General features: G+C 37.7%; 1 protein-coding gene across 7 annotated transcripts in view; it reads left to right on the top strand.

Annotated features, from left to right (window-relative positions):
• The window catches only part of INPP4B (inositol polyphosphate-4-phosphatase type II B), an 864,684-nt gene that overhangs the window by 141,466 nt on the left and 697,284 nt on the right, over positions 1-25,934 (top strand). For all 7 annotated transcript variants that reach the window (XR_012378034.1, XM_025874245.2, XM_073892293.1 and 4 more), the window contains exon 2: positions 3,983-4,045. The gene's annotated coding sequence lies outside the window, so the exon portion shown is untranslated. The remainder of the gene's footprint in view (positions 1-3,982; positions 4,046-25,934) is intronic.

The raw sequence follows: 25,934 nt of genomic DNA, 5'->3' as shown, positions 1-25,934 counted from the left end.
ACTCCTACATTCCTAATCCAAAAAGGGTGGGAGGTCTAGAGATTAAAGGCTTATTTCTTTGGAGTGAACTGAGGGTCCATTGGGAATGTCCACAAGGAGGTAGGTTGTGGGGTGTTACCTTTTTTTCCCTCCCAGTGATAAAAAGAGGTGCTTCAACAAAACTCAGTGAGAGTTTAATATGTGTCCCTTGAAGTTTTGGGGGTGGTTGTGGAGACAGTGGACTGATTTCTGATGAATCTAAAGCCAAGATGAGCTAGTGAGCATTTATGGTAGAGAAAGTAGAGATGCTCAATTGAGAGTAGCCCATTTCCCCAGGGTTTGTTGGAGAGGTCCCTGCCATGAATGTGAGGGAGCAATCATGAAGCTGTCCCAGAGAGCTGCCCAGGGGCTGAACTGGCTTCAGCAGATAGCTGAACGTGTTAGTTGGAGCTGTGGATGTAGTAAGTGATAAAGTGAGACAGTATGACTCATGTTGAGGTAGTATGAATGAAAGGTCCTCAGTGATTGGAGAAGGGGAAATAATCCCTGAAAAACCTGGAAAAGCATCCACTGGTTGAGAATCAGCTTTAAATACATAATAGCTCTCAGCTCAGTGAACAGAAAGTAAATTTTCCTTCTCCATTTACCTCTTCTTTCCTTACCTTACATTTTTTTCACTCCACTCTCATATTCCAGAGGCATTGGGAGCAAGATTAACTGGCTGGGGAAGAGGGACCTGGGGTAAAAATATAGGACCAACATATTCCTCTTCATTGGCTGTTGGTTTCCGCTTACAGCGGATCCTAGCTATGGAGGGAAGACAATTTAAACTTTAAATCAGCTTTTTATATGTAACTGGCTATTCTAGATTCTAAATTGAGAATATATTTTTTGCTGACAGTATAACTGTAAGATTTTTTAAACTCCAAGTGATCAGGGTAGGGGCCTATTTCTTGTTGCCTCAAAAAATGCTACATTAGTTTACTAGGACTGCCATAACAAATTACCACAAACGGGGTAGCTTAGAATAAGATAAATTTATTCTCTCACAATTCTAAAGGCTCTAAATCCAGAATAAGGGGGTCAACAGGGCCATGTTCTCTCTGTAAGCTCTAGGGGAGAATCAGTTCCATGACTTTCTCTTAGCTTCTGTTGTCAGCAATCTTTGGTATTCTTTGGCTTGTTGACTCCAGTCTCTTCTTCCCTCATCACATGATCTCCCTCTGTGTGCCTTGTCTTTATGTGGCATTCTCCTCTCTGCATGTGTCTTTGTGCCTCATCTTATAAGGACACCAGTCATATTGGATTAAGGGTCCCCCCTATCTATATCATATCATCTTAACTCACATTTTAATTATATCTGAAAAGACTCCATTTCCAAATAAGGTCACATTCACAGGTGCAAGGGTGGGGCTTTAATATATTTCTTGGGGGGCACCATTCAACCCACAAGAGATGTTATGCAGACTTTGGTCTGCTTGATTCCAGCATCTTGGAGTTGGGGACTATTGGTGTGAATCAAAGTCCCTTCCCAGTTTCTTTATTTCTAGTCATATATGCTGTATCTTTCAAAATATACAATAAGAGGTTTGATTCTAAAACAGTGTTACTTAATCTGTCCCTATCAGGGATGCAGCTACTGGAAATACCTTTTTTTTTTATTCTTTGAAAAATTACTTTTAAAAGAAAGGAATTTTGAAGGCAAACTCTAGTATACTTTTGTTTCTATGTGGATTTAATTTTTAAAAAATTTTTTTATTGTTATGTTAATCACCATACATTACATCATTAGTTTTAGATGTAGTGTTCCATGATTCATTGTTTGTGCATAACACCCGGAGTGGAACACTGGGTGTTATGCACAAACAATGGAAATACCTTTTTATATTTTGTCCCTTTTCTCCTGATGCCGTTACTAGTATTTCTCTTCTTTGACAGCCTCTGAGCATTTTAATGAGAGATTGGGGAGAAGTATAATGGGCTCTGCAAGTCAGCCTCATGCTAATCTGGTCTCCATGTTTTTTTATGCTTCCAGTTCTTTGTATGCACTGTCTCAGCTCCCTGGAAAGACATTCTTTCTCACCTGCCTTCCAGACTTAGTCTTTCAAAGTTCCTCTCTTTTGTGAAATTTTCTTAGACAAAACAGGACTGATAGTCAGCCAGTGCGTATCAGTTCAGCTATTCTGACTAACTTTTTAAAGATTATTTTTTAAATCTCCCTTTCCTGACTGCAGAATATTCTTTCAATACCTTCTATTGCTCCAACACGTTGTATATTGTTTAATGATTTAAACTTGGTATTTACACCAGTTACTTGAAATGATTGTCTAAAGATGTGTTTCCTCCACTGAACTGTGTTTTCCTTGGGTCACATTTTGTTTATTGTTTTCTTTAAGTCAGTCCATACCCTTGTCTTGCACTAGGGGCCCATGAAGTATTTTCTGAATGGGACTGAGTACTGATAAGAGTACACAAGGGGCAGTTTCTTTAAGAGAATCTTGAAATGTATCATAATTTCTTGGAGGATTTCTTTAAATTAAAATCTTCAGCAAAATCAAGAGAAACCAGTGCAGTAGAGTGGTTGACAACTTACTCATCCTTCTGAAAATTTTTTTTTTCTCCACCTGTCCAAAGACCTAAAATGACTTTCTTTTTCTTTCTTTCTCTTTCTTTCTTTCTTTCTTAATTTCTTTCTTTCTCTTTCTTTCTTTCTTTCTTTCTTTCTTTCTTTCTTTCTTTCTTTCTTTTTCTTTATTTCTTTCTTCTTTCTTTCTTTCTTTCTTTCTTTCTTTCTTTCTTTCTTTCTTTCTTTCATTTTTGTTATCACAGACTGTGATTAACAAATAGGCAAATTCGGTGATGTCCAGTATGATATTATTTTAATCATTCCACCACATGGCTCACAGGAGCAGAGATTTTCAATAGGGTAGTGAGATTTTTTTGAAAGGGGAACAATGATAATAATAATGTTATTGATAATTATATTAAGTAATAGTCATTAGTTCTATATCCCTTATACATTTTTATATCATTTATCAGCTCTGTGGAGTAGGAGGGATTATTATTCTGATATTACAGATGAAATGTAAAGGCTTACAGAGTTTAATGTACTTGCCCAAGGTCACTTGCTAGTAAGATGCAGTGATTACAGTTATAAGACTATTCTTACAGTGATTGTTACAGTCAGTTAATCAGTGATGTTTTTAACTGTTAACATTTGTTCAAATAACTTTCTTGAGGGATGAATTTAAAATTCTTACCTAGCTATGTAACATTCCTTTCTGGAAAGCTGTTGCTCAGACTTGAATTTCTTATTCTCCAATCTGAACATTCAGATAATGATGCAATAAAATCTCTTATGGAATACTCATCAAGATTGTTATACACTAAGAGAGGGAATAAGATATATTTTCATACTTTTGACTTCTATAAAGTGCTTTCCTCCTTGTTGCAGCATAGAAAAGCTCTGAAATTGCATCATATAAGCAGGGTAATCTGCAATTATTTACAGAGTCATCCCATAATATCTCATGTTATCACTTCTGTGGAAAGACAGAATAGGAAAACACCCAAGCTTTCATGAATATTTCAAAACCCATACTCACTGCAGGAGGGAGAAAAATAAGTTTAGATAATTGCAAATTCCATTTCAGTTAGTTGTATTCCAAGTAAATGTTCTGTCCCAACATGGCTTACATCTTGTCTTTTGAAATGGTGGAAACTAATGCTTTTTCTTGCTCAAGTGCTAGTTTTGTTCCCATGTGAGAAGATAGAGAAGCAAGGAAAACAAGGCTGAGTATCAGCTATAGGAGAGGAGGAACCTTTTAGGAAACTACTTGGCATTTATAGCAAGTATTTCCCAAGGCAGCTGCTGAATGGAGCTGAGTATTTTGCTAAGTGATTTTCCTCTCTGACCTTTATTACTAATGAATCTTCTTTAAGAAGTATTTAAAGAGTAAAAAGAAAGGTTGTTTTTATTAATCTCTTTTCTCTTTGCCCACAGAACCCAAAGAAATGGTGTTACCTGGCAAGAGATATGCTGTTTTTTATGAAAATTCAGATCAAGGTAATGCTTATTTTGAACTGATGTACTTTTTAGTCTGTTTAACTCTGACACATTAGACTCATTGGCTTTCTTTGATTACTGGTTTTAGCTATTGAATAACCCATCAAAAAATCAAATCATTATCTGAAAAATAGAGGGAATGATATATGATGATCATCATATTCATGAAGTGAATAGTAAATTTTAAAATATATGTTAGCTTATCAAAACATTATGGATAGTGGTTAATTTTATGACAGTTTCTTTCATTTATTTATTTATTTAAAGATTTCATTTATTCATTAGAGAGAGAGACAGCGAGAGAGGGAACACAAGCAGGGGGGAGTGGGAGAGGGAGAAGCAGGCTTCCCGCAGAGCAGGGAGCCCGACACGGGGCTTGATCCCAGGACCCTGGGATTACAACCCGAGCGGAAGGCAGATGCCCAATGACTGAGCCACCCAGGTGCCCCCAGTTTCTTTCATTTATGTTAATAAGTGAATAGGATCTTGACTAGAAGATTGCATTCTCTTTGGAAATAGCTCCAATTAGTGTATCATATTTACAAATGATGGACAATAAGACAATTAGATTCTTACCAGGTTATAGTGATGAGATTTGCCTTTTATTTAAGCATTAGTCAAATGGCTTTACCTATTATTTTTTGAATATGTGAAAATTTCAGTACAAATTCCTAGAAAACGTCATCAAGTTTTTATAAAGGCACCCTCGTGCAAAACATGTATTTTCTTTGGAAGATTGAATTATATCATACAGTTGCTGAATAGCATGTCTGATTATGCTTAACAGATTGCCTATTTAGTTGCTAAATTTCAAATTGCTATGTGATTTATTTACATATGTTGACCTAGGAATATGAACACTCATGCAAATATTCTAATGACATGTACATGTAAATGAAGTGTGGGTATAGATGCAGATATATAATGTGTGTATATTTTATGAATAAAACTGTTATCTCAAAATAGTTTTTTATGGAAATGTTTCTGAAAGGTTAGAATTGTGATGGGGAACTGGACCCATCTCTCAGTACTTTCTATTCATACAGGATGTTACTGTATGTATATGAACACAAATAATAGAATTATTGAAATGTACATTAGACTACATTCTAATTGGAATTAATTGGGTTTTATTTTTGACAAATCATTGAATTCCTAAAAACAAATGAGTGCTGAAACAAAGGTAGCATTTAAATTTTTTAAAAAATTTTTTACTGTTATGTTAATCACCATACATTACATCATTAGTTTTTGATGTAGTGTTCCATGATTCATTGTTTGCATATAACACCCAGTGCTCCATGCAATACATGCCCTCTTTAATACCCATCACCAGGCTAACCCATCCCCCCAGCCCCCTCCCCTCTAGAACCCTCAGTTTGTTTTTCAGAGTCCATCGTCTCTCATGGTTCGTCTCCCCCTCCGATTTACTCCCTTTCATTCTTCCCCTCCTGCTATCTTCTTCTTCTTTTTTTTTTTCTTAACATATATTGCATTATTTGTTTCAGAAGTACAGACCTGTGATTCAACAGTCTTGCACAATTCAGAGTGCTCACCATAGCATTGGGGAAGGTAGCATTTAAATTTAATGGACATTAGCAGAAAACTTATTTCTGAACTTTAATTTGTAGTTGAACAAAAATTTAGGTTGAATTGCAAATTGGGGTGTTTCTACTTATTTCTGGCTTTCAGTTAATTCTTCAAAGGATGTATAAACCCCTTAAGAAAGCAGCTTTTCTCCCCTAAAGGGGATTTTGAATTGTAGGCACTCTATTTCAAGTTTTATCTATACTAAAATGTTAATTCAAACTATAAAATATCTTAAAATGGTTAATGACAGCAGTTGAGGGTTGCCTTTTGCATAGAACTATTAACTGTGACTCCCCAAAGAGAGACATAATGAAAACTACTTACTACCTAGACAATATGTGGAACAGGGTGAAGCTGAGCTATATGATATAGGCATAGGGAGATACGTGGTGGAAAAGTGCCTGTTGAGGGTAAATTGATGAATGACACAATAAAGAGAGAGGAAAAAAAAACACTGAATGAGGTGAAGCCAATAAAGAGGATCTATGACCTTTAGAATGAAAATAAAGAATCAAGGGAGCACAGACTATCCAGAAGGCATTCATGTGATATTTTTCTGTTTTCAGAGGTCTGTATATGCTAATATTCAGTTTTACTAGACTTTTATGTATTTAAGAGATGGATAAACTTATTTTGAACTGAATGTAGGAACAGAAAAAAGTTAGGATTGAAGGAGGGATATTTCCGTTAACATGGTAGAGTTTTCAGAATTGTGTATTCAGAGTAACATAATTTGCTTATCCTCAACATGAAAATAAAGGAACAGTCCTGTATACTGCTAGAGTCCAAGGGCTTTGGCCTGACAAAATTCCCAAAAAGCTTATGCTCTAGCATATGTGTGTTTGTGTGCAGGTTGTGAGTGGGATGTGGATGAGTAATTTGGAGTGGAGAAAATGGTGTTCACTTCATCATCTCTATACGTTAGAACTTTTGATTCATTGAAATAAGGGTGTTTCCAATCTTATAAAAATAATTCCTATTAATATGACAAAGAATGCTAATTGTTGATGCTCAGTATTCATTATCTCAGATGGAATATAGACATTTAAATTTCAATGTTTAATGTACTGTTGGGTTTGGTTTACTTGTGTTTTATTGAGAATTTTTGTATCCATGTTCATCAGGGATATTGGCCTATAGTTCTCTTTTTTAGTGGAGTCTTTATCTGGTTTTGGTGTCAAGGTAATGTTGGCCTCCTAGTATGAATATGCAACTTTAAGACATACTAGTGAAGGTGCTGTTTTTAGACAAATGGGACCATTCAGTTTTCCCAGTTGCACATGACAACTAACACACTCATTTTGTGTAGAATTAACTCTGACAGTGGAGCTCAGAGAGCAAGCTATTGGAATAATAGATACTTGAAAGTTCTGCATTTGACTCTTTTAAAGGGGGTATTTTAGTCACAGTATTCTGAATTTTGTCATCCAAAGAGAGAAGCAACTTCAACTAGTCAGGTCAAAATATCCTTCGATATGCCCCTAGAAAGATTATGTACAAAGATAGAGACTGTTATTCTGTCGTATTTCTACATATGTTTATATGTCCTGGAAATATATTGAATTTCATTAAGAAAATTTCATGTCTGTAATTTATTTTTATTATGTAGGAATATCAAGTTTTTTTCTCACATATAACTTTTTTTGTAAGTAATTGTAATGCGATATTAAGGATTTGGCATTTTTTGATGTACTCTAGGTTGAGATCTAAGCTTAGTATAAATAGTTTTAAGAATTGAAAATAAACTGTCTCATAAGGCTAGTGTATAATGTTACTTATGTTCAAGAGCACTAATAAATAAATTATAAATAAATAGTTTAGTGATGTGTTTCATTGTGGTTTATTACACAGGATGTAAGAAACATAGATGTTATATATGTTGAGGTTTAAAAGGATGAAATCTGATATTTAAGAGCTTACATTATTTATATTTTATATTATTTATTACATACTTACCCTAAAGTAACAATGGAAAGTAAATCACCAAAACTTGCAGGTTGATCAATAAGTTAATGACCATGAATTTAAATGAGAAGTAGAAATACTTCTATGACATGTGATAAAAGGTGTGATGTAATTGTCACATTGCCTGAATTAGGTGCCACGTATGATAAATGTAATGCTTTACAGAAATATAGTTGTAGCATCAGGCAAATTATGCTCCCAAAGAGTGCTTAAAGTGCAAGTCAGACAACAGATCACTGAGCATTTTCATACAGAAGTGATTAAAAAGTAATTCTTAAAGAGGATTTACATGACAGAGCTATTAAGATAATTTTAAAGAACTTTTTTGACTTTTATGGTTTTTGTCATTTGAAAAGTTCTTGTTATGTTTTAATCTTCTGAGGATTAGATTCTGTGGGATACGCCATTTTTTAAAACCTGTTTAAAAACTCTCCAAAACTGTAAGGCATGGCACTGTCTAAAATTGACTCCTGCAAGTAATATTCAAGTTCTTCCATCAATTCCCTGCCTATATTTCTTACTTCGTTTCTCTCTTACTCCACCTCATACCCTAATTCTTGTGTTTCTTTATGCTGAATACTCCACTCTGAATGCCCAATCTTTCTTCCTTATTCCCAAGCCTACATAACCTTAAAATATCTCTTTAAGGAGCCTTCCGAATTCCTCATAATACTACAACTATTTCTCTCCCTTAACCTGTATTCACTTGGTAAAGTCGTCTGGATGCAGTAGCTGCTGCCCTGTCATTGATTTGCATAGATTGCTACCTAGTAGTTCTTATGTGTGCATGTGTGTATATACGCATATGTACATATATCATTTTATTGTATTATATATAAAGGTACATACACAGACATGGGATTTCTTTCCTTTAATATGAATGTAAAAAAGATTCTTCTGCCATCCATTTTTACTCCCACTTTTGAGTGAAGTACACAAACTTTGAATGAATGACCTCCTTGTATCTCCATGATTTCCACTAAAGTAATATGTAAAGGCTAAAAGCATCTTTTGTACTATGAGAGTTATAATTTAGCTATGTTTTGTATTATTTAGGATTGCCTTGAGAACCTACTCTCCCTTTATCACATCTTTTCAATGAGAATACAATCTAAATTCAAATACATTAACTTATAAAGAAAATGATTTTCCACTATTGAAACATTCTCTTCACCATGGGAAGATTGCCCAGTTCTATCAACCATTGGTTTTTGCCACTTTGCACACATGTCATTGAAGAAAATTCTAACCTGAGCTATTCAGCTAAGGCACTTGTTGCCCACGAGCAAAACCCTGCCTTATAAAGATACTACCTATTGCATATCTCACATCAGAACCGATAGGAAAAAAAAAGTTATATTGTAATTTGCCACCTCATTCATTTATGTATTCATTCATTAAATCATTGTTTACCTACTATATTCATCAGTGCTCTAGTTGGAGTGGGGGTACATGCAAAACTTGAGAGTCTCTTGTTCTACTCACATACACGCATACACCATACACACCCTACGTACATACATACACACATATAGAGACTACAAAACAAATCTCTTTACATGCTTATAGAAGCATGCTCTACGCTCCTTATCATTTTTCCCAAGCTCAATTTCTTCTGTGTTTTTCTATACATCATCATTCATGTGGATAGTTGGAAATCATTAAAACTGTCCCTGAAAGCTATTTTTAAGTTTGCAATAATTGTTGAACCTCATGACTAAGAAGTTTGTGGCCATTTTGAATGTGTGTGTATGTTTGTGGATATGCAGTCTGAAATAATATATTCCCAGCTTCACAGTCTTTTCTTTAGGCTAGGATCCTAAAAGTACCCAAATACTAGGAGTGGAGGTTGGGAAAGGGTGATTGTTATTTAGAAAGTGGAGATGAAATTAACGACTATTGGGGTTGGAGCAGGGCTTTTGGGAATTGGGGCTGTCTGGGAACTGGTAATTCCCAGTGGAGGACTAAGAACTTTGAGGAAATTGGTTCCTTTAAGGCTTTAGCCTGTGTGTCAGTTTTCATTTCTTTGGTTTTGCAGTACTAGCATTACTTTGGAAGGGAAGCAAATCATTGCAAGGAGAGTAGTGTGGGCAGAGGCAAATAATTTATGACATGGGGTGTCCACTAGACTTTGCAAGTGCATATATATGTATGTTTGTCCCTTTCTCTCTCTAGTTATATATTTTTAATGCGTTTGGCATTTAAAAAAGTTATGCCACTAGATGTCAGCAGCAACCTCCCAGGGTTCCTGTGGCCTTAATTCTTAATGACAACGACAAATTGGTACTCTATTAGAACATCTTATCTGAGAATAGTAAGTACCTATTTTGAAAATTTAAGAGGCAGTTTTTGAGTTATGAGGAGGATTACAAACATCACAAAATGTTTTGAAATTATTTTTTAAACTGGTTTCTGTTGACATGTAACAAGCTACTTTTACTTCCAATATTCTACCAATGAGATGATGTGAAGAACTATGTGTGCAGTTGAGTTATTTGTCAGAAGTTGTACTTGATGCCAGATCTCTAAACTTCTGTTTCAATGCTTTATGATTCATTTATGCCATGATTACATGAGTATTTGTGCTTGGGTTTATTTCATTCTGTTTCTGTAGAAGCATTTTGATACTACAGCCTGTCAGATTGTGTGGTATTAATTTTTCAACATCCATATCTGTGTGCTGTTTATTTAGTAAAGTCTAAACTTTCTTGGATCTGTGCTCTGTTGTTATAAGACACTCAGAACACTTTGACAGATGCCAAAGATTCTGATAGGTGTTTGCTCAACAGGAGACAAGGAAAACAACCTAGAAATAGGGAAAAAATATGTATTTTCTATGAATTATAATACATATAATTGTTTAGTTCTTAAAACAGCAGGTAAGATGATCTCAGATGTTTTTTCCAGAAATTAATATGAAAATTATAATACTGGCCAATGTTCAATAGATCCTAATAACATTATTTTAAATAATGAAGTTAATACCTGGTCAAATCAGATTCACATTGGCAGAATGACTCAAACTAATCTGCTGGATTTTAGTCATGAATTACAGCTCAGGTGATTGACTATTAGTTGATCAAGCACCAAACAGATTTTTTTTTTTAAGATTTTATTTATTTATTTGAGAGAGAGAGAATGAGAGAGAGCACGAGAGGGAAGAGGGTCAGAGGGAGAAGCAGACTCCCCGCTGAGCAGGGAGCCCGATGTGGGACTCGATCCAGGGACTCCAGGATCATGACCTGAGCTGAAGGCAGTCGCTTAACCAACTGAGCCACCCAGGCGCCCGCACCAAACAGATTTTTAAATAACCTTGAAAAAGGTAGAGTTTCTTCCGTATTTCTCCCTTGGAAAAATGATGCTTTCAATGCATTAAAAAAATGTATGTCTTAGGAAAAGCTGGAAAGGAGAATTATGAAAATATTTTCTTTCCTAAAAACAGTTCTACCAATGAAGATATTAATGTAAATGTTACACCCTCATCACTTTTAAGATTTTAAAAAATCTTAGTTGGTGCAGTGAGGTAGGGGCTAACTCAACTAGTACGTAGGCCAAGGAAATAATTCCTCTCATACCAAAGTTGTTACATTTGGGAGTTACTGGGTTAACTTCATAAGATTATCACTAATTTTCTTATTTTTTGCATTTCTGTTGTAGAACTACTAGTAAAGGGGATTCATCAAGATTTCCCCCCAAAATTGTGATTATTATTCTTTAATTATGTTTGTAGATGGTAAGGCAAACATTTAAAAACATGCTGCAGTTACTTGACCCATGTACTTTCCTCCCATTGGCCAGGGGCAATGAGTAGGTGCTGTTAATAAATGTAAGGCATATAGTTACCCAGATGTTCAGTTAAGGAACTTTTTAAAAATTTTTTTTATTGTTATGCTAATCACCATATATTACATCATCAGTTTTTGATGTAGTGTTCCATGATTCATTGTTTGTGCATAACACCCAGTGCTCCACGCAGAATGTGCCCTCTTTAATACCCATCACCAGGCTAACCCATCCCCCCACCCTCCTCCCCTCTAGAACCCTCAGTTTGTTTTTCAGAGTCCATCGTCTCTCATGCTTCGTCTCCTCTGGGGGGAGGAGGAGTAAGTCCTCCTCTGACTTACTCCCCTAAATTCTTACCCTCCTGCTATCTTCTTCTTTTTCTTTTTTCTTAACATATGTTGCATTATTTGTTTCAGAAGTACAGATCTGTGATTCAAAAGTCTTGCACAATTCACAGCACTCACCATAGCACATACCCTAACCAATGTCTATCACCCAGCCACCCCATCCCTCCCACCCCCCACCACTCCAGCAACACTCAGCTTGTTTCCTGAGATTAAGAATTCCTCATATCAGTGAGGTCATATAATACATGTCTTTCTCTGATTGACTTATTTCACTCAGCATAACACCCTCCAGTTCCATCCACGTCGTTGCAAATGGCAAGATCTCATTCCTTTTGATGGCTGCATAATATTCCATTGTGTATATATATCACTTCTTCTTTATCCATTCATCTGTCGATGGACATCTTGGCTCTTTCCACAGTTTGGCTATCGTGGACCTTGCTGCTATAAACACTGGGGTGCACATACCCCTTTGGATCCCTACATTTGTATCTTTGTGGTAAATATCCAGTAGTGCAATTGCTGGATTGTATGGTAGCTCTATTTTCAACTGTTTCAGGAACCTCCATACTGTTTTCCAGAGGGGTTGCACCAGCTTGTATTCCCCTGTGTAGGAGGGTTCCCCTTTCTCCACATCCCCGCCAACATCTGTCGTTTCCTGACGTGTTAATTTTAGCCATTCTGACTGGTGTGAGGTGATATCTCATTGAGGTTTTGATTTGGATTTCCCTGATGCTGAGCGATGTTGAGCACTTTTTCAGGTGTCTGTTGGCCATTTGGATGTCTTCTTTGGAAAAATGTCTGTTCATGTCTTCTGCCCATTTCTTGATTTGTTCTTTAGGTGTTGAGTTTGATAAGTTCTTTATAGATTCTGGATACTAGCCCTTTATCTGATATGTCATTTGCAAATATTTTCTCCCCATCTGTCGGTTGTCTTTTGGTTTTGTGGACTGTTTCTTCTGCTGTGCAAAAGCTTTTTATCTTGATGAAATCCCAATAGTTCATCTTTGCCCTTGCTTCCCTTGCCTTTGGGGATGTTTCTAGGAAGAAGTTGCTGCGGCTGAGGTCGAAGAGGTTGCTACCTGTGTTCTCCTTTAGGATTTTGATGGACTCCTGTCTCACGTTTAGGTCTTTCAACCATTTGGAGTCTATTTTTGTGTGTGGTGTAAGGAAATGGTCCAGTTTCATTCTTCTGCATGTGGCTGTCCAATTTTCCCAACACCATTTGTTGAAGAGACTGTCTTTTTTCCATTGAACATTCTTTCCTGCTTTGTCAAAGATAAGTTGACCATACAGTTGAGGGTCCATTTCTGGGCTCTCGATTCTGTTCCATTGATCTCTGTGTCTGTTTTTATGCCAGTACCATACTGTCTTGATGATGACAGCTTTGTAATGCAGCTGGAAGTCCGGAATTGTGATGCCGCCAGCTTTGCTTTTCTTTTTCAATATTCCTCTGGCTATTCGGGGACTCTTCTGGTTCCATACAAATTTTAGGATTATTTTTCCCATTTCTTTGAAAAAAGTGGTTGGTATTTTGAAGGGGATTGCATTGAATGTGTAGATTGCTCTAGGTAGCACTGACATCTTCACAATGTTGGTTCTTCCAATCCATGAGCATGGAATGTTTTTCCATTTCTTTGTGTCTTCTTCAATTTCTTTCATGAGTATTTTATAGTTTTCTGAGTACAGATCCTTTGCCTCTTTGGTTAAATTTATTCCTAGGTATCTTATGGTTTTGGGTGCAATTGTAAATGGGATCGACTCCTTGATTTGTCTCTCTTCTGTCTTGCTGTTGGTGTATAGGAATGCCACTGATTTCTGTGCATTGATTTTATATCCTGCTACTTTACTGAATTCCTGTGAGTTCTAGCAGTTTTGGGGTGGACTCTTTTGGGTTTTCCACATACCGTAGCATATCATCTGCAAAGAGTGAGAGTTTGACTTCCTCTTTGCCGATTTGGATGCCTTTGATTTCTTTTTGTTGTCTGATTGCTGTGGCTAGGACTTCTAATACTATGTTGAATAGCAGTGGTGAGAGTGAACATTCCTGCCGCGTTCCTGACGTTAGGGGAAAAGCTTTCAGATTTTGCCCATATAGAATGATATTCGCTGTAGGTTTTTCATAGATGGCTTTTATGATATTGAGGTATGTACCCTGTATCCCTATACTCTGAAGAGTTTTGATCAAGAAAGGATGCTATACTTTGTCAAATGCTTTTTCTGCACCTATTGAGAGGATCATAAGATTCTTGTTCTTTCTTTTGTTAATGTGTTGTATCACGTTGATTGATTTGCGGATGTTGAACCATCCTTGCAGCCCAGGGATAAATCCCACTTGGTCATGGTGACTAATCCTTTTAATGTACTGTTGGATCCTATTGGCTAGTATTTTGGTGAGAATTTTTGCCTCCATGTTCATCAAGGATATTGGTCTGTAATTCTCCTTTTAGATAGGGTCTTTGTCTGGTTTGGGGATCAAGGTAATAGTGGCCTCATAAAACGAGTTTGGAAGTTTTCCTTCCATTTCTATTTTTTGGAACAGTTTCAGGAGAATAGGTATTAATTCTTCTTTAAATGTCTGATAGAATTCCCCTGGGAAGCCATCTGGCCCTGGGCTTTTGTTTGTTGGGAGATTTTTGATGACTGCTTCAATTTCCTTAGTGGCTATAGGTCTGTTCGGGTTTTCTATTTCTTCCTGGTTCAGTTTTGGTAGCTGATACATCTCTAGGAATGCACCCATTTCTTCCAGGTTATCTAATTTGCTGGCATAGAGTTGCTCATAATATGTTCTTAGAATTGTATTTCTTTGGTGTTGGTTGTGATCTCTCCTCTTTCATTCATGATTTTGTTCATTTGGGGCATTTCTCTTTTCTTTTTGATAAGTCTGGCCAGGGGTTTATCAATCTTGTTCATTCTTTCAAAGAACCAGCTCCTAGTTTCGTTGATCTGTTCTACTGTTCTTTTGGTTTCTACTTCATTGATTTCTGCTCTGATCTTTATTATTTCTCTTCTCTTGCCGGGTTTAGGCTTTATTTGCTGTTCTTTCTCAAGCTCCTTTAGGTGTAGGGTTAGGTTGTGTATTTGAGACCTTTCTTGTTTCTTGAGAAAGGTTTGTATTGCTATAGACTTTCCTCTCAGGACTGCCTTTGCTGTATCCCAAAGATTTTGAACAGTTGTGTTTTCATTTTCATTGGTTTCCAGAAATTTTTTTAATTCTTCTTTAATTTCCTGGTTGACCCATTCATTCTTTAGTAGGATGCTCTTTAGCTTCCATGTATTTGAGTTCTTTCCGACTTTCCTCTTGTGATTGAGTTCTAGTTTCAAAGCATTGTGGTCTGAAAATATGCAGGGAATAATCCCAATCTTTTGGTACCGGTTGAGACCTGATTTGTGACCTAGGATGTGATCAATTCTGGAGAATGTTCCATGGGCACTAGAGAAGAATGTGTATTCCGTTGCTTTGGGATGGAATGTTCTGAATATGTCTGTGAAGTCCATTTGGTCCAGTGTGTCATTTAAAGTCTTTATTTCCTTGTTGATCTTTTGCTTAGATGATCTGTCCATTTCAGTCAGGGGGGTGTTAAAGTCCCCCACTATTATTGTATTGTTGTCAATGTGTTTCTTTGCTTTTGTTATTAATTGCCTTCTATAATTGGCTGCTCCCATGTTAGGGGCATAGATATTTACAATTGTTAGATCTTCTTGTTGGATAGACCCTTTAAGTAGGATATAGTGTGCTTCCTCATCTCTTATTACAGTCTTTGTTTTAAAATCTAATTTGTCTGATAGAAGGATTGCCACCCCAGCTTTCTTTTGGTGTGCATTAGCATGGTAAATGGTTTTCCACCCCCTCACTTTCAGTCTGGGGGTGTTTTTGGGTCTAAAATGAGTCTCTTGCAGACAGCATATGGATGGGTCTTGTTTTTTAATCCAATCTGATAGCCTGTGTCTTTTGATTGGGGCATTTAGCCCATTTACATTCAGGGTAGCTATTGAAAGGTATGAATTTAGTGCCATTGTATTACCTGTAAGGTGACTGTTACTGTATATTGTCTGTGTTCCTTTCTGATCTATGCTGCTTTTAGGCTCTCTCTTTGCTTAGAGGACCCCTCTCACTATTTCTTGGAGGGCTGGTTTCGTGTTTGCAAATGCCTTTATTTTTTGTTTGTCCTGGAAGATTTTTATCTCTCCTTCAATTTTCAATGAGAGCCTAGCTGGATATAGTATTCTTGGCTGCATATTTTTCTCATTTAGTGCTCTGAAGATATCATGTCAGTCCTTTCTGGCCTGCCAGGTCTTTGTGGATAGGTCTGTTGCCAATCTAATATTTCTACCATTGTAGGTTCCATATCTCTTCTTCCGAGCTGCTTTCAGGATTTTCTCTTTGTCTCTGAGACTCGTAAGTTTTACTATTAGATGTCAGGGTGTTGACCTATTTTTATTGATTTTGAAGAGGGGTTCTCTGTGCCTCCTGGATTTTGATGCCTGTTTCCTTCCCCACATTAGGGAAGTTCTCTGTTATAATTTGCTCCAATATTCCTTCTGCCCCTCTCTCTCTTTCTTCTTCTTCTGGGATCCCAATTATTCTAATATTGTTTTGTCTTATCGTATAGCTTATCTCTCGAATTCTGCCCTCGTGATCCTGTAGTTGTTCATCTCTCTTTTTCTCGGCCTCTTTATTTTCCATCATTTGGTCTTCTATTTCGCTGATTCTCTCTTCTGCCTCATTTATCCTAGCAGTTAGTGCCCCCATTTTTGATTGCACCTTATTAATAGCCTTTTTGATTTCGACATGGTTAGATTTTAGTTCTTTTCTTTCTCCAGAAAGAGTTTCTCTAATAACTTCCATGCTTTTTTCAAGCCTAGCTAGTATCTTTAAAGTCATGATTCTGAACTCTAGGTCCGACATCGTACTAATGTCCATATCGAGTAGGTCCCTGGCTGACGGTACCATCTCTTGTTCTTTTTGCTGAGGTGATTTTTTTCGTCTTGTCATTTCGTCTAGAGGAAAATAGATGAATGAGAGAACAAAATGCGAACAGGTTAACAGTGTCCCCAGCAAATATACTCTATACAAAATAGAAAAGACCTGAAACCCAGGGAAAAGAAAGGGAAAGAAAGAAAAGAGAAAGAGAAAAGAAAGAAAAAAAAAACAAAAAGAAAAAGGTAAAAAGAAAAACAGAACAATACAAAAAAAACAGAATATGATCAAATATGATCAGGCTAGTGCGTAGATCAGTGCCACGCAGTAGATTTTGGGCGTATTTTGGTCTGTTAGAAAAAAGTGCCTCTTAAAATTTTAAAGGAAGAAAGACTTATATATGTACAAAATAAGGGTTGATAGAATGAAGGGATGGAAGATGACTGTAAAGATGAAAAGTATAAAAGATTTTATAAAAGTAATTGATAAGATAAGAAGTTGTTTGAAAAAGGAAGATTTAAAAAAAAAGAAAAAAATAAAAGGGAGAGGATGTGATCAGGAAGGAGACTAGAACAAAGCCATACATTAGTGATTTAGGGCATATGTTGATCTGTTAGAAGAAACTGTATCTCAAAATTTTAAAGAGAGAACAACTTATATATATATGCCAAAAATGAGGGTAACTACTAGGAAGGGATAAAATATGACTCTAAAAATGAAAAATAAAAAATGTTTTTTTTAAAAAAAGGGATTGATAAGATGTTGGTTGAAAAAGGGAAAAAGAAAAATTAAAAAAACAGTAAAAAAAATTAACTTTGAAAAACTAATGAATCATGGTAAAAAAAGCCATGAATTCTATGTGCAGTATTCCCCTACTGCTGGAGTTCTCCCTTCTCCTTGATCGGTAAACTTGGTCTTGCCTTGCTGGCTGTTCGCGCTGATCTTCTGGGGGAGGGGCCTGTTGCCGTGGTTACCAAAAGTCTTTGCCGGAGGTGGAATTGCCCCACCCTTGTCGGTTCCGGCTAAGCAAGCTGCTTGGGTTTGCTCTCAGGAGCTTTTGTTCCCTGCAAGCTCTGGTACAGCTTTGGAGGACCAGGGTGAAAATGGTGGCCTCCCAGTGTCCACTCAGAGGAGCTGAGAACTCGGGGCCCCGCTCCTCAGTGCGCCCCCAGAGAAAAGCAGTCACTCCCGTCTCCCTGGTCTCCGGCCACACCGCGTGCTCACCCGGCCTGTGATCGAGCGTTTCTATCTCTGTCACTCGACCCTTTGTGGAGTCTCCAAACCCAGCAGATCCCTGCGGTGCGCTCCCGCGCCGCTCCTCCTGGTGGAGGGAGGGGAGTCTCCCCAGATCTATCACTTGTTGGGTCCCTGCTGGAGGAGCAGTGGCCCGACTGGGCTGCGGATCACAGTTTATGGCAACCCCAAGCTGAGAGCCCGCACCTGGCTCCGTCTCTGCAGCCAGCTTCCCTGCTCCAATACCTGGGAGCTCTGCTGCACTCAGGCACCCCCGGGTTTTCTGTGACCCCGAGGGTCCTGAGACCGCTCTGTCTCACGAGGGTTCCACCCTCCGCTTAGCCACTGGAGCGACATCCCTCAGCGGAGCCGGCTTCTAAAAGTTCAGATTTTGTGCTCCGCGGCTCTATCACTTGCCAGAAGCGGCCGACAGAGGCCCCCTCCCCCGCCGTCTACCCTCCCGAATATCGCCTTGGATTCACTTCTCCGCACGTCCTACCTTCCAGAAAGTGGTCGCTTCTCTGTTCAGAGAGTTGTTGCTACTCTCCTCTTCGGTCTCCTGTTGAGTTCGTAGGTGTTCAGAATGGTTTGATCCCTATTCAGCTGAATTCCTGAGACCAGACGAAATCCAGGTCTCCTACTCCTCCGCCATCTTGCTCCGCCCCCCCAGTTAAGGAACTTTCAACATTGAACCTGGTGTGGAAGCACACAGCTGGCTTGATATAAAACAGTCCATCCTGTGCTTCCAGTACTTAACCTTCTAGAAAGGGTTAGGGCTGAGATGTGACCAGAGCATCTGTCTGCAGTCTTTCTCTTTCATCTTTTACAAATAGTTAAATGACACAGATGTTCGTGAAGTATTTTGAATAGAAATGTTGCCAATTCTAAACAAACTATTGTTAACTCCACATCAAGAAACTGACTCCTGCTTCCATATATACCAGTGCATTTTCTCTCAGCATATTCATTTGCTGGTGCATTCACAATGGATTAAGTTAAAGTATAGAGAGGGTGAGGTTCCCTTTGGGCTGTTCCAGAAATTCAGACACCTCAACCTGATAATCAAGGGCCACTTTTTGCTGCTGCATCGCAAACCTTCCCACCCTCATTTCCACCTGATCTTCACCCGGATGTTGCCTCAGTCCATACACAAGGATTGATCCGCCCTGTGTACGATTTACTTATTTCTACCTTGATAACTTTTCATTTACCATTACTCTTCTCTTCTCTCTCCCGACTTCTTAGTCTTCTTTTCAGAGACAGAAGACAGTAACAGGGACACTTCTGGGTAGATGGTCTATATTCAAATCCCCTGTTGGTGATTTATTAGATTACTGCTACTAAACCGAATGCAAGCTCTTTAACCCACAGAGTCTCACATTGGTTTCCTCTACAAAAGCATGAAAAAAATACTTAAATAATTGAATTAATGCTAGCATTAACTATATGACTTTTAACTTACAATAGCTACTGGCACATAGTAAGTGCTTAATATATATTAACTACTATTAATTCTGTCAAATTAATCTGACAACTCACTTTCATAAAATTTAGTCTCAAACTGATTATCCTTCACACAGTCATTATTAATCTTATTGTGTGTGTTTGCAGCTGTACCTGCCATCCTACTTGTACTTTCATATTTGGTGACCTATGCATCTTATCCTCTTGGTATATGACACTCATAATCAATAAATAGGATAGTAATATTTGCCATAGCCATACCTGAGGTTATTGTGAAGACAGAGTTAGAACATAAAGGTAATAATGAAATTAGTGATGATTACTTCTTATCCTGCTTTTGTTACGTGTGAGGAGCAGGGCTAGGAGCTTTATTTACCTTGTGCTATCACTTAGCATACATATTTTGTGAACGATGGGCAGGGAGGCAGCAATTCACATTCAGACCTATAGAGAAAGGAAAATAGCAGAATATCCAAGTACAAAAGTCAAATAGAAAAGGAAGTATAGAATTAGGTTCACAAGAGAATGTACAAGCTGAGGTGGAGTCTATAAACTGTCACAGAGTTTGAATGAAGTTCTGTAACTGCATGCGTGACTTAACCTGAGAGAGAGAGCAGACCAAGAAGGGTCACTATGAAAGAACGGCCCCTCCCCCCAGTACACACGTACTCACACAGAAGGGTGAGGCTCAGAGGCATGTGTGTCTCATGGGCGCAGTCTGCAGATTGGGTGGTCTTACCTGAGTTTGCTCATATATCCTCAGACAGCTGAAGTCAACTGTGGATTGGTTTTGCTGATCTTGGCTGAGCTGTTCTATGTGTCTATGACTTTGGCTAGGAGAACTGGGCTGACTCAGCTTTGCTCTCCTGGCAGTATCAGGGTTCTGAGAGACAAAGAGCAGAAATGCTTGAGAGAATTTTAGGCCTATGCTCAGAACTAGCACAAAGTGACTTCAACCACCCTCTATTGGACAAAACTAAGTTTCAGGGTTAGCCTGGAATCCAGGGATAGGGAAATAGACTCACCATTGGATAAAAGGGGCTAAAAATCACATTGCATCTGGTTGGATACAGAAAAGGGGAGAATTGGAGTAAGTTTTGCCGTTGACCTATCAGAATCTCCTTTCTACCTGTGAGAAAACAGCAATGCAGTGAGATTAAATAATTTGCTGCTGGGGTTGACTTGTAAACTTTACTGGGCCTATAATGAAACTTCATTTTCCAGAACCCAGGATTGGACAAGGGGTGGGCATGGGACCTAAACAAATTAATCAGTCCTTCCATGAGACTTGGTATAAAAGAAAATAATCCCTTTAGGTTCAAAAATTGTCAGAATGTTGACTTAGCATTGCCAGTAATCTTTTGTTCTGCTATTTGGACAAGATATTGAGACAGTTGGAAAAGAGAGAGACAGAGACAAGAGACAAGTGGCAAGAAACACAGAATGATTAGCATGTAAGAGAAAGATGAAATTGTATCATTTGAGACACTAGATGCAGCCATACTTGAAACTTTAAGCTAACTAGTTTCTTAAAGCAATGTTTCTTTTTTGTTGTTATTCTAGTTTGACTAAGGCTTCTATTACTTGGAACCTAAACTATTTTATTAAACAGTGATGGATAATTTTGCAAAAATGGCTATAGCAGTATATCTAGTCTTATGTACATTTCCAGAACCTCCTTGGCACTCCTTATCAAAAGGTGAAGAGTATTTTTACCTGAATGGGCTTGTGTCTTCTCTGATGAGCAGAATACTGCAGAAGCAATGCTATGGGACTTCCAGGGCTAGGTCATAAAGAGGGTACAAAACTCTTTCTGGACACTTGCATTTGGAATCCAGTCACCATGTAGTGAGAAAAGTCCAGACCTCATGGAGTAGCCATTTTTAAGGTGTTCTGACTGATGGTTTAACATTCAGTAGTCAGCATTATCTCCAGCCATGTGTGGGGACAAGCCTTCAGATGATTCCAGTTCCCAGGCTTGGGACAATTTGGGTGATGATGACTGGAACAGAGATTCACTATCTTCCCATGGGCCATGCCTAAGTTGCAGATCCATGAACAAAACAGATGTCATTGATTTAAGCCACTAAATTGTGGGATAAGTTGTTAGACAGCCATGGATAAATGCAACACAAACATTATACTCTTATCCTGTAGCTCTTTCTTAGGATTCTCTTTTCTTTTTCTGTCTTTTTTTTTCCTTTGAGGTATAACTGACATACAACATTATATTAATTTCAAGTAACGACTTCATTTTTTTTTTAGAGAGAGAGTGCATGAGTGGGGGGAGGGGCAGAGGGAGAGGGAGAGGGAGAATGAGAATCTTAAGCAGGATCCAGCATGGAGTCTGACATGGGGCTTGGTCTCACGACCCTGAGATCATGACCTAAGCCGAAATCAAGAGTCAGACACTTCACTGACTGAGTCACTCAGGCATCCCATGACTTGATGTTTTTGGTATCAAGTCATTGATACAGTATTGGTAAATGATCACCATGAGTCTAATTAACATCTAACACCAACACCTAGTAATAGAATTTGTGTGTTTGTGTGATGAGAACTTTTAAATTTTACTCTTAGCAACTTCCAAGTATGCAATAAAGTATTATTAATTGTAGTCACCATGCTGTACATTATGCTCCCATGATTTATTTATTTTATACCTGCAAGTTTGTACCTTTTGATCCCCTTTACCCATTTCCCCAGCCCCCACCCCCTATCTCTGGCAACCACCAATTTGTTCTCTGTATCTATGAGCTCATTTTTTTAAAGATTCCAAATATAAGTAAGATCATACAATATTTGTCTTTCTCTCTCTGACGTATTGCATTTAGCATAATGCCTTCAAAGTCCATCTCTGTTGCGCAAATAGCAAGATTTTATTCTTTTTTAATGGCTGAATAATATTCCAATGTGTATGTGTGTATATATATATATGTATATATATATATACACACATATATATATATGCCACAATTTTTATCTATGCATCTGTTGATGGAAATTTAAATTGTTTCTATGCCTTGGCTATTGCAAATAATGCTGCAGTGAACATGGGGGTGCATATATTTTTTTGAGGACTCTCTTACTTACACACATGTCAAAGTCTCCTTCCACCCAATGATTGCCATTCTACTTTTACCCATGCCTTTATTTAAACTCACTCTGATTTTCCAAGTAGACGTGGACATTTTTTATTGACTCTTGCCATTAGCTTTTTGATATAGCTTTGCTTGGAAGGAAATGACCAGGGAACATGGGCTGGGAATATCCGTGTTGCTCTACATCCTTACTAAAAGGCTGGGAATCCTGACTTGATGAATTCAGCTCTCATTCTCCAGTGCTATGCTGTCTAATATGGTGGCCACTAGGCACATGGAATTATTTAAATTTGAATGAACTAAAATGAAATAATATTGGCAATTCACTTATTTAGCTGTACTAACCACATTTCAAGCATTCAATATTTATATGTAACTACTGGCTAACATGTTGAGCAGTGCAAAGTTATAGAGCATTTCTTATCATCTCACTATGTTCTTTTGAATGGTACTGCTCTGATTTGCAACTCACACATGTGGTCCAAAGTCAACCCCTTTAAATACTCTCATGCAATGGTAAAAATCTTTTGACCTAGAACAGAACTCTAATAGTCTCTATTTCCTAGGTATAAGTTCCAGGAGAGGACAGAGATGAGAATCTCAGCTCCATTAATAAAGTTATGTTTCATTTACATTCACATGAAAAGGCTGCTTTTTGTAGCCTTACCTACATTCTTTTCTGGCCCCTCAACTTGCAGACAATGGTTTATTTTCTTGGCTACCTTGGTTCCCTTTTTACAGTCCTGCCTGAATTTCAGAACAATTCAATTCACAGAAGTTATCCTAGTAACAAAAGATATCCCTCTGAAAATACTTGGGGGCTCTGTTCTCTCAGCAGAAAGTCCTCATAAGCACACAGGGCTTCTGTTGACTTGAAAGTGAACTCTGGCTGTGGAGCGGATATTACTCCCGTAAAAAAGAAAAAGAATAACTTCAAGGCAAAAGGGCCTTTATTCTCCTTGGGTATAAGTTTCCTTGAAAGCTTGTTTATTGATTTTCCTTGTAACAACTGAGTTTGCAAGCTATAAAAGAAAAAAAAAAGCAAATAGAAGCAGGGAAATAATATCAACGATCAACAAGTTTATTCATCAGCCTTATCTCATTTGTACTCAGTCACTGTGTACACTGTGAAATAAAAAAACACCACAAACCCCAATCCCATTTTTTTATGCAGTCTATAGAATTTTGTTGATCAAAAGGGAAAGCAAACACTTAAACTCTCAAGCAAAGGTCCATTCCCATTAAAAGTGATTGTGACCAAATTAATGTCATTATGTGAGGAAAAAGCTGAAAGAGGGCGAAGTGGAGAAAATGTGGCTGCTCCAATGGGGTGAAACCTGGTATGACTACAGTGGTACTGATTTTGATCTCTAATTAATTTGTGACATTGCCTGAAATAACTGCCATTAACATTGTTCCCATAGGAAGACATCTTCCTAAATTTCTGACCCATGTGATAACTTTTTTAAAAAGTCCTATAATCAGGTAATTTTGGAAAATGCCAAATGTTATGTGTCTCTCCTGTAGTTTATGATGCACATTAGAATATTAGTCTCTGAAAATCCTGCTGTAAAGAAACTTGTTTAACTTTGTTTAGCCCAGCATTTCCTAAAATTAGTGGGCCATGGAACCTTTTATACTTTGGCATATTTTATGCATCCAGTAGTACTAGGCTTTAGTGAAGCACATGTTGTGAAATGCTGCTTAGAATAAAATATGGATCCCCAAGAGGGCTTGCTTCCACACAGAAGTCACCTGATAAGAGTAACACTTTCACCATTAGTATCCATCCATACAGACTAACTTGCCTCAAAAAACAGGATCCCAAGACCCTGATGGTATGGGAGAGGCCATAACATGGAGTGTTTCCTAAAGATGACTATTTCAGGAAGGTTCCTGGGGAGTTGGACAATGGCCAGCCATCTCTGGCAATGTCTTCCCTAGGACATGAGACTTCCAGAGTTATGTTTTTGGAAAGGTCAATTTTAGAAGATGTCAAAAGGGAAATGATCGGCTGAAGAAAATTTTAACAGCTCCTGTGACTTCCAGATAGTGTTCAATCACTTCCTTCCCCTTTGCAAATAACCATTTCTCAGAAGAGTAGATTATGTTCCCTGTTCCTGCTTCCCCAAAACCATCACTCTTTGGCCTATAACAATCTTTCATTTAACCTTCTCATTCTGGTAAAGCTCCTCTTTCTCAGATAATCTTGTTATTTTCTGTTTGCCAAGTGTAGTGAACTCTTCCTGGGTGAAATTATTGGTCTCCATAAGTTTGGATTCTGTCTAAATGCTTTTAAGTTCCATATTTATATCTTCAGGCCAGGACACAGTTCTGAGCTTCAAAATTATATTCCCACAGGCATCTCAAACTGACATCCAAAACTGATCTGATAAACTTGTGCTCTAAACCTCTTCTTCCTATAGATCATTGGAAGAACCATCATCCACCTAGTCACCTAAGCCAGACACCTGTGGATCATGCTTGGTTCCTCTTTTTGTTCTTACCCCCTGAAAATCAATCACATTTCTCAAGATATGTCCTGTGTTCCATAAAGCACATATCCTTCCATGCCTTAGATCTCAGAGTCAGATCATACCTCTTCTACCTGATACCTACATGACCTTGAACAAACTTTCTAGTCTCATGCTTAATTCCTCTTTTGTTTAATGGGGATAACAGTAATAGCTAAGTGAGAGAGTCATGAGTTTGTGAAAATTAAAAGGGGATCAACTAGGGGAGTAGAGAAGATTAAATTGGCTTTCTCTTTTTGTCTCTCTATGGAGGGAGATAGCATTTATTATTAAGGGAAAAATCTTAATGGCTCATTTAGTGCTTTTACAGGAGCAAATATATTTTAAATAGCAATAGTGAATAAAAAAAACTAAGGTTGTGATCTGGTTATAATTCATGGGAAAAAGAAGTTTTAACATTTTTCTCTTTTTGTTCCATAATTTGGGTTATTGGAAAGAAAATAAAGGAAGGAAATTGAGCTATATTTCACATTCTTTAGGCCAACAGAAGTGGTTGTGTGTATGATGAAGTAGATAAAAAAGAAAGACCCCAAATCAGCATCCCTGGGACATTTGTATTATCTGTTTAACCAGGGCCATATATAGGTATCTGCCTCTTATAGAGTGAGCCAGAAGGAACACTGCTAACATAGGATTAAGACCTGGCTATGAATTTCAGACAACTTCTGGAAATATTTCACATTTTTTGCTTAATAACTAAAAACTCTCTTAAAAATCATGTTACACATAGAACTTGCATAATACAATCTGGGAGTTACATAGCCTATGTGTACTCTGAGGGCTATTATCATCATAAGAATACATGATTGTTGATAGTCACTCATTCTTTCAGTAAGTATTATTGGTCTTCTCATATGGGCCACCAATTCTGGATTCTGGGGATGTAATATCCTACAAAACAGGCAGAAATCCTTGCCCTGCTGGATTTTATATCCTAATAAGTGGAGACAG

This window comes from Callorhinus ursinus, unplaced genomic scaffold (genome assembly GCF_003265705.2).
Source record: "Callorhinus ursinus isolate GAN/ISIS: 27379988/994484 unplaced genomic scaffold, GSC_fseal_2.0 scaffold4, whole genome shotgun sequence".
Lineage (NCBI taxonomy): Eukaryota > Metazoa > Chordata > Mammalia > Carnivora > Otariidae > Callorhinus > Callorhinus ursinus.
This window is presented reverse-complemented; position numbering and strand designations above follow the sequence as displayed.